This window comes from Eptesicus fuscus, chromosome 14 (genome assembly GCF_027574615.1).
Source record: "Eptesicus fuscus isolate TK198812 chromosome 14, DD_ASM_mEF_20220401, whole genome shotgun sequence".
NCBI lineage: Eukaryota > Metazoa > Chordata > Mammalia > Chiroptera > Vespertilionidae > Eptesicus > Eptesicus fuscus.
Genome location: NC_072486.1, coordinates 20,046,714 through 20,055,050, shown reverse-complemented (window position 1 = coordinate 20,055,050; position 8,337 = coordinate 20,046,714).

Sequence of the window (8,337 nt, the reverse complement as noted above, 5' to 3'; positions counted from 1 at the left end):
ATGAAACAGCAGTTCAGAGTGAGAGTTCATCATTGAGAGCAGAGTTCTAGATACCTTTTAAGAATCCTGAGAAAAACACCAGAATTGTCTACTGATCGACCATACCGTTAATTCCCTTTTAAGGTATTTTAAGTTTCTCATTTATAAAATACTTATATGTTACTTTCATGAGGCCTCTGAAGTAAAATTAATAAAAATTATTATAAATACTATGTTTGACCAACAGAAACACTATAAAATAATACATTTTATTTCATTATGTGTGTGGCACAAAAGACACAGATGAGGGTTTTTTTTGAGAAATTCATGTAGAGTAATATCTGCTGAATAATTTGAAATAAATCTGGAAAAATGCTTTACGATTGTGTTAAGTGAAAGAAATTTATTCAGTTTAAAATTATTTTTGCAGTGTGCTTGCTTCAGCGGCACATAGACTAAAAAATAAAGTTTTTTTAGCAGTTGAAAAATCAATAGCATTTACCCAGATGTCATCTGATCTCTTCTCAAAGTGTTGAAAGTCATGTTTTCATGTTGCATCACAAATTACTGTTTATTTAAAATAACTTGATTAAAAATAACTAAGACCTTCACCTTCTCCTTTCTTATCATTTGTGTGGAATCTCTTTGATGTTTTACATTTAAGACAGATATTGATTTCTATTCTCCCTCTTTGCCCTTTAAATGCTACTTTATTTTGAGTCAACTCTTATAGGCATGAAAACAGCATATGATGGGACAAATCAAAATGACTTATGTCTAAAGAAGCAAAACAAGGGCATCTTCAAAGCACCTAGAGTTTTCTGTAAGGTGTCTTTTACTGTACAAATAATGACCTGGTAAAATTCAGACACATGCGTAGGTTAGTTGTTTTTATATTTCTAAGTAGTCTACATAATTTAATATTTTATGCTTTCTTTAGGTCCACTAAAAGTTTTGTTTTTCTTCAGTGTCATTTAGGGAAGAGTATTCCTAGGGCCAATTAAAATAGTCATAATATCCCAGCATTCCAGAAAAAATAATACAGGATGTGGAGAATCAAAGAAATTAGTTCCTAACATTTCTTTAAACATTTTTTAATGTGACCATGTCACATTTTACATGCTAAGATTTAATGTGTTGGTTAAGTGGGCGCCAAAGTCATGGGCTCCGCACCCAGGTGTCATGATCAAGCAATTCAGTTAAAATCAACAAACCAGCAGCTCTTTTACCACTAAAATGTAATGCAGTCTCTTTGAAAGAAGGAAGCATACAAAAATAATTAAATACAATTTTGAGAAGTGCCTACATGAAAGTCATAACACTGCCTTAAGAAGAAGAAAAACATTAGCTAAGAAACACCAAGTTGATTGAGGAAGAAAAATCTGTAAAAAAAAAAAGAAAGAAAGAAAGAAAGAAAGAAACAGACCTCGTTCTTCCACAGCAAAGTCATATTCCTATCAGATTGGAAATGGCAGCTTTTCATTATATTTTATCAAGGACTACCTGAATCAAGGTGACCATGGCAGGCAGATGAATGGCTCCTGAAAACTGTCCACATTGCCATCTCTGGAACCTGTGACCATGTTAACAGCAGGGAATTACGGTTACAGATGGAATCAATGTTCTTAATCAACTGACCTGGAGGTGGAGAAAGTATCCTGGATTACCCAGGTGGGCTCAACATAATCACAGGGTCTTTATGAATACAAGGGCGGGGTTGTGGGTGGAGAAGGAGAGAGTCTGAGAAATGGCCGCACTGAAGAACTCAGTCTGAGATCGAGAAATGGAGCAGTGAGCCAAGGGACACAGGCAGCCTCTAAAAAGAGGAAAAGAGGGAAAGATTCTCCCCCGGAGCCTCCAGAGAGGAATGCCGCCCTAGAAAACTGGGGTTTTGCCCAGCGAAACCCATTTCAGACTTCTGATCTCCAAAACAGTAAGATATTAACTTTGTCTTGTTCTAAAACAGTTTGTGGCAACTTGTTATAGCCTCAATAGCAAACTAAAGTAGTGTCTACCAGTAAAATGATAGCAGAGCAGACCTCCGGTATGCCAGTCAAGGGAAAAAGGAATTTATTCTCAGTGAAATGTGCTATCATTCAATGATGTTTCTTTGTCCTTAGTCTGGTTTGAGAGGGGTCGGGAGCAAAGGGGGAGGGGGCTCAAAAGGCTTGTTTACAGGATCCCTCTACCTGGATCTCACAAATGATGGAGAAGTTAAGTCAAGTGTCCTTTAGCTTTTGGATAAAAAGTCTCTAGAGTTGATACTTATTCTCACACCTTCACATTTTTAATCTCATTACTTGATGAATAACAGGTGGGTTCAAAGAGGCTTAAAAATGTTACTCATTAATATGTATGACTATGATTCTACTTTTGAAGGAAAAATAATAGTTCCATAGATGAATTACAGTAATTGCAGATATTACTTATAAGACTGTTTTGGAAGTAATGTAAAAGCTTTCAATGTTTGGGCATAATAACTATGTACTCTAACTTCAGAAATGAGTACCGATGACATATGCATAGTGTCAAGAATACAACGAGTTAAAGTCATGGGTTTTCTCTGAAGGCTACTGAAGTTTCCTAAACTAAAAAATAATAATTCCTCTAACCACTGAATTATTTTTTTTTTTATCTGCCGACTTAATTGGGACAGAGAAAAGCAGCAGAGACACGCTTCCCACTGCAGGCCTTTGCCCTTCCTGTTGTTTTTCCCAGAAGAAAATTTCCCTGACTCTTTCGTGGTTTGGGCCCTCAGTGTTTTCAGGTGGATTTTGCTAATGAGTCTTGTGGCGTTAGAACACTCAAGGGGCCAAAGAGACGCATGTGGCTCGTGAGTCGCAGTTTGCTGACCACTGCCTTATGGTGACTTTCCATAATCCCTTACTAGGCTTATTTGTTTGTTTTGGTATTTATTACTATCTAATATACTAGTTGTTTCTTATCTTGTTGATTGTTTTTTGTGCTCATCCGATATGTTCCCTATGTGTCATGCTCAACCAGAGTCGGTGATGTTGTGTTCAAAGTTGTAAAACTCAGCAGACTTCACTTGGTACGATGCTTGCTTAGGCATGAACAATAGGCATACAGGCTAGGCAAATCGCCATGACATTGGCAGCTTAGACAAAGGCTTTTGATTCTCAGGCTCAGTTTCTGAAAGTCCCTCATTCCGCACTCAGAATATGTAGCGTCCTGAGATGAGACTGAATGGGTGTGGATCACCTCCGCTCAGGAGACCATGGCTCAGAGCTCTGGTCAGTTATTTACACCTTGCTAATCCTGTCCCCTCAGGAATATGTGATTATTTCCCTTTCTGTGGGGAAGCTGCGTCCATCCATTAGAGCTTACAGGTGTACCGCTGGTACATTGTAGGTTTGGTTCCAGGCCACCTCAATAAAGTGAGTTGTACTCTTTTTGCTGGTGAAGGGTCTTCCTTCAATTTGTTAAAAACGGGGAGAGGGGGTAACATCTGTGAAGCACAACAAAGCAAAGGGCAATGAAACAAGGTATGCTTATATTAACCTGATCTTTACAGTGACATACAAATTGGGTGTTGGTACATAGCATTTAACTTGGATTCTGTAAGCTTCTAGGGACTCCTTCAGTTTATTTTGCAAGGGAGGTTAGACCTATGGTCATATTCTAAGGATAAAAGAAAGACCAGAAAACTGACTGACAATATGTATGTTGTCTCAATGACTAAGAGACTAATAACCTAAACTCTAGGGTGTTAGGCATTGAAAGTTTATAATCCGATCAAGGGTGTTTGAGACAAATCATTTATATTAAAGTCTATTTAAATGAAATGGTACACAAAAAGACCTATAAGTGTCCAGTTGGGCCTTTTATAGGAATTTGTGCCAATTTAGCTAATAAAGGAGAACCATCTCTAGGTATATTTGTGTTAGTTGCATGTTACAGGTTTTCAGTAAAACATTTCTATCCCAATGTTTTCCTTTTTTCTGTCTGAAATATTTGGTAAATCATTGTCCATAGAAATTACATTGTCTTCAAGATTGTAACACTTTCCAAAATGTCACATATTTATTTCATATATTTTACATTTCCAACTGTTATGTTGTAATGGGTTTCCCCTGCTCTTATAAATATTATTCTCAATTTAAGTGTCATTTTGAAAAAAAAATCTCGATGTTCTTTACTCTCCTTCCTTTTCCTGGGTATACAAAAACTACATTTCCCAGTCTCCCTAAGCAATAATTTTGGTGCTTTGTGATTGAGTTTTGGGAAAGTAGGGGAGAAATGGTGTCACATCAAGTCCAACCCAATTCATAGCATTGTACTTTTCTCCCATGCTCTTTCCTGTGCATGGGTGTGATTGAAAGTGAAGGATCCTAAGAAGGCAAAGTTGCAAATGAGGCATTCGGGACACTGATTTCCAGTACAGCTGGAAAGCTAAGCAAGAATTTCACTGGTTGTTTAAAGTCACTGACATTATGGCATTTGCATGTTTTGGCAGCGTGTGTCAATTATCCTGATTAATAGAATAATAGCAAAGGGAACAATTGATTTAGAGGTTTCATAGAGAGATTTGTCACTGAATATCCAGAAATATTTGAAGGATTGCAACATTATTACTCATACTTAGTATAATCATGGCATCATTAAGTATCTTGAAATGAAAATTTTAAAAAATCAGTTTTTTAAAGAAAAGACATATTGCATATGAACATGCATGCCTATATTATAACTATATAAATTAATGCCATGTTTATTTGCACATTTGTTATATACCATACATATGCAACTTGCAAAATCTGTGAATAAATATATTAATTACATAAACTTTAGAACACCATTTCATAGAGGAGAATACTAAAGGTAAATGATTAATAACAGCCTATTTCACAGATAATTGGAGTGACAGACCTATGATTCTAACTTGGGTCTTTGTAATTACAAAGTTTTCACTTTCTCCAGTAAACTATACTGTGTGTGGTGTTTTGTTGTTGTTGTTTTTACCACAAATATGAATGCACACAACACGCACAAAAACATTAATTATTACACTTGATTATGAATTTAATGTATCAAGAATATGTATATTTCTAATCAGGAGTATTATGTTTCTATTTTGAAATACTTTTCTTTGGGGATATTAATATCTTCAGAATATATGAATGATAACTTTTCTATCATTTCCATATTTACTATTCCTATTATTTTTATCATTATATATTCACACAGTTGTGGGGGGAAAAACAGTAGATATTCGTATTTTCTATGTGGCAGTAAGCACGTTTTCTGATCTGGTTGGGAGTTTGGGATAGAATGCATCAAGTTGTTGGAGTGGCATTTTCATCAGTAAATTGGGTGCCGATTTCAATGTCTTGAGAAGAAACTGTTGTCTGGATTTTTATTTTATAGTTTCGGGTCTGCAAACTTACATCTGTCAGTTGGTCTCCTGTTTTTTAATTAAATGCTCATTGGAACACAGAATCTTCTTCATTCATGTATTGTCAAAGCTGTTGTGTGTGCAAGTTGAGTAGTAGTGACAGAGACTATGTGGCCCTTTAGGAAAAAGTTTTTGACTTTGCTGTAGATAAATATTTCTGAAAACTATGTTTAAGCTTCTTTTCCCAGTCACCTCTTCCTCGGTGAAGCAACCTTATGACCCGAAATGTTCCTTTTGTGACATTTCCCAGCACCTCACTAGTTAGACTTCTCTCTTCCTTCCTCTCTCTTTCTGACTTGCACTCTCTCCCATGCTTGGTCTCACCTAATACCTCTCTGGTAAGCTCAGAATTTGAAATAATACTCACATGGAATAGAATCACTTTTTTTTTTTACATGAATGTGGTTTTCTCCATATTGCAGATTTGGCAGGGGGAAAAAAAAAGTCCTTTCAGAATAAATAATCCTGCCAGTAAAATGGTCTTCATCTCTCCTGCTTCACCAATGTTCTTCTCTCTACAGGTACACTGTCATCAGCATATAAGTATGCCCTAGAAGCGTACAACTCAGCCAATCTTAGACATACAGACAAAAATTTGGTCCCATGTCTTTCTCTTTGTTTATTCTTCTGTTCTGTTTTAGAATGAAATTCCTTAAAATCATTGACTGTGCACCCTATTTCATTATAATTCCCCTCATTCTCTCTTTTTTAAAATAAATCTTTATTGTTCAGATTATTATAGGTGTTCCTCTTTTCCCCCCCCATAGCTCCCCTTCACCTGATTCCCCACCCTAACCCATGCCCTTACCCCGCCCCGCCACTGTCTTCATCCATAGGTGTAAGATTTTTGTCCAATCTCTTCCTGCACCCCTCACATCCCCATCCCCCTGAGAATTGTCAGTCCACTCCTTTTCTATGTCCCTGATTCTATTATATTCACCAGTCCATTCTGTTCATCAGATTTTTTATTCACTTGATTTTTAGATTCACTTGTTGGTAGGTATGTATTTGTTGTCATTTTGTTGTTCATAGTTTTTATCTTTACATTTTTCTTCTTCTTCCTCTTCTTGAAGAATACCCTTCAGCATTTCATATAATCCTGGTTTGATGGTGATGAACACCTTTAGCTTTTTCTTGTCTGTGAAGCTCTTTATCTGCCCTTCAATTCTGAATGATAGCTTTGCTGGGTAGAGTAATCTTGGTTGTTGTAGGTTCTTGCTGTTCATCACTTTGAATATTTCTTGCCACTCCCTTCTGGCCTGCATAGTTTCTGTTGAGAAATCAGCTGACAGTCATATGGGTACTCCCTTGTAGGTAACTAACTGTTTTTCTCTTGCTGCTTTCAAGATTCTCTCTTTCTCTTTTGCCCTTGGCATTTTAAGTATGATGTGTCTTGGTGTGGTCCTCTTTGGATTCATCTTGTTTGGGGTTCTCTGCACTTCCTGGACTTGTAAGTCTATTTCTTTCACCAGGTAGGGAAAGTTTTCTGTCATTATTTCTTCTAATAGTTCAAAACCACATTTATAAGGTTACTCAAGAATCTTCTAAAAACCACCGAGAAACTTGATGAAACCTCCAAGGAGCTTAGTGAGACCCTCAAAGACCTTAATGAGAATGCCAAAAAAAAAAAAAAAAAAGGAAAAGGACCAGTCAGAAATTAAGCATACACTGTCTGAAATAAAGAATATACAGAAATTCAACTGTAGATCAAAGGACCCCAAGAATCAAACCAAAGATCTGAAATATGAGGAAACAAAAAACACCCAACCAGAAAAACAAAAACAAAAAAAGAATCCAAAAATATGAAGATAGTGTAAGGAGCCTCTGGGACAACTTTAAGCGTACCAACATCCGAATTATTGGGGTGCCCTCATTCTCTCTTGAACCCAATTCAATTAGATTCATTCTATGTAAAAAAGGCCCCCGCAAAGTCACCAGTGGTCTCTACATTGTGCGGTGGGATCCCGTCTCATTTTATTTAACCTGTCACCAGCTGTTGAAAGAGGTGCTCTTTCTCCATTCATTTAAAAACATATTTTCTATTGTTTCTGGAAGCTCTTTAGTTCTCATCTTACCTGTTCAGTTATTATTCTGAGTCTTTACCGGTTCCTTATATCTCCCTGACCTCTAAACATTAGAATATCATCCAGAGCTTGATTCCCTTGCCCCCCACCCCCCGCCAAATCTTACTCTAGATGATCTCAACCCAGTCTTATAGCTTTAAATAGTGTCTCTAGGCTAAGGAATTGCACATTGGTATGTCTAGCCAGACATTCTGCTGAAATCCACACTCATAAATCCAAAGGTCTACTTGACATCAACCACCTGCATGTGGTTTTGTGCTCTGTCAATCCAGCTAAACTGATATGATGTCTCCCAGAATTCTCTTACCTGTATGACTCTGGGTTAGGGTTGGTTCTAAGAGAAACTGAGATTTTAAGGGTGAAAATGAATCAGTGGCCTTTTCCCTATAGTGTCTCTGTAAGGTGCCAACGCTGCTGCACCTTGTGTATATAGCCTTGGCTGACAGTGTGTGCCTGCTGTAGTAGCTAAGGCCACAGAATCCAGTTTCCCTACTTTTATCCAATCATCATCACCTTTAGCTTTCCTTCAGTCCCACTGGAGAGAGTGCCACCTTCTGTGGCATATAATCGAGGTTGAATGTACTGATAGACAAACGTGGGTTCTAATATGTTTTTATGGGTTCCAATGTCATTTGGATTCCAAATTGTCCTTACACTCTGCTGCCTCACACCCAGATATTTCTGCCAGCTGGTAGCACTGCAGACAAAGGGAGACTTCAGGCCCACCGCTAAATGCTAAAGCAATGGCCTCTGTATCAGCTTCCATAAGTGTGTCAAATCAATTATTGCTAATTAAGTCCCTATAATAAGCCCCTTAATGCTACATCATTTCATAGAAGTTCTGCTTCCCTTCTTGAACTC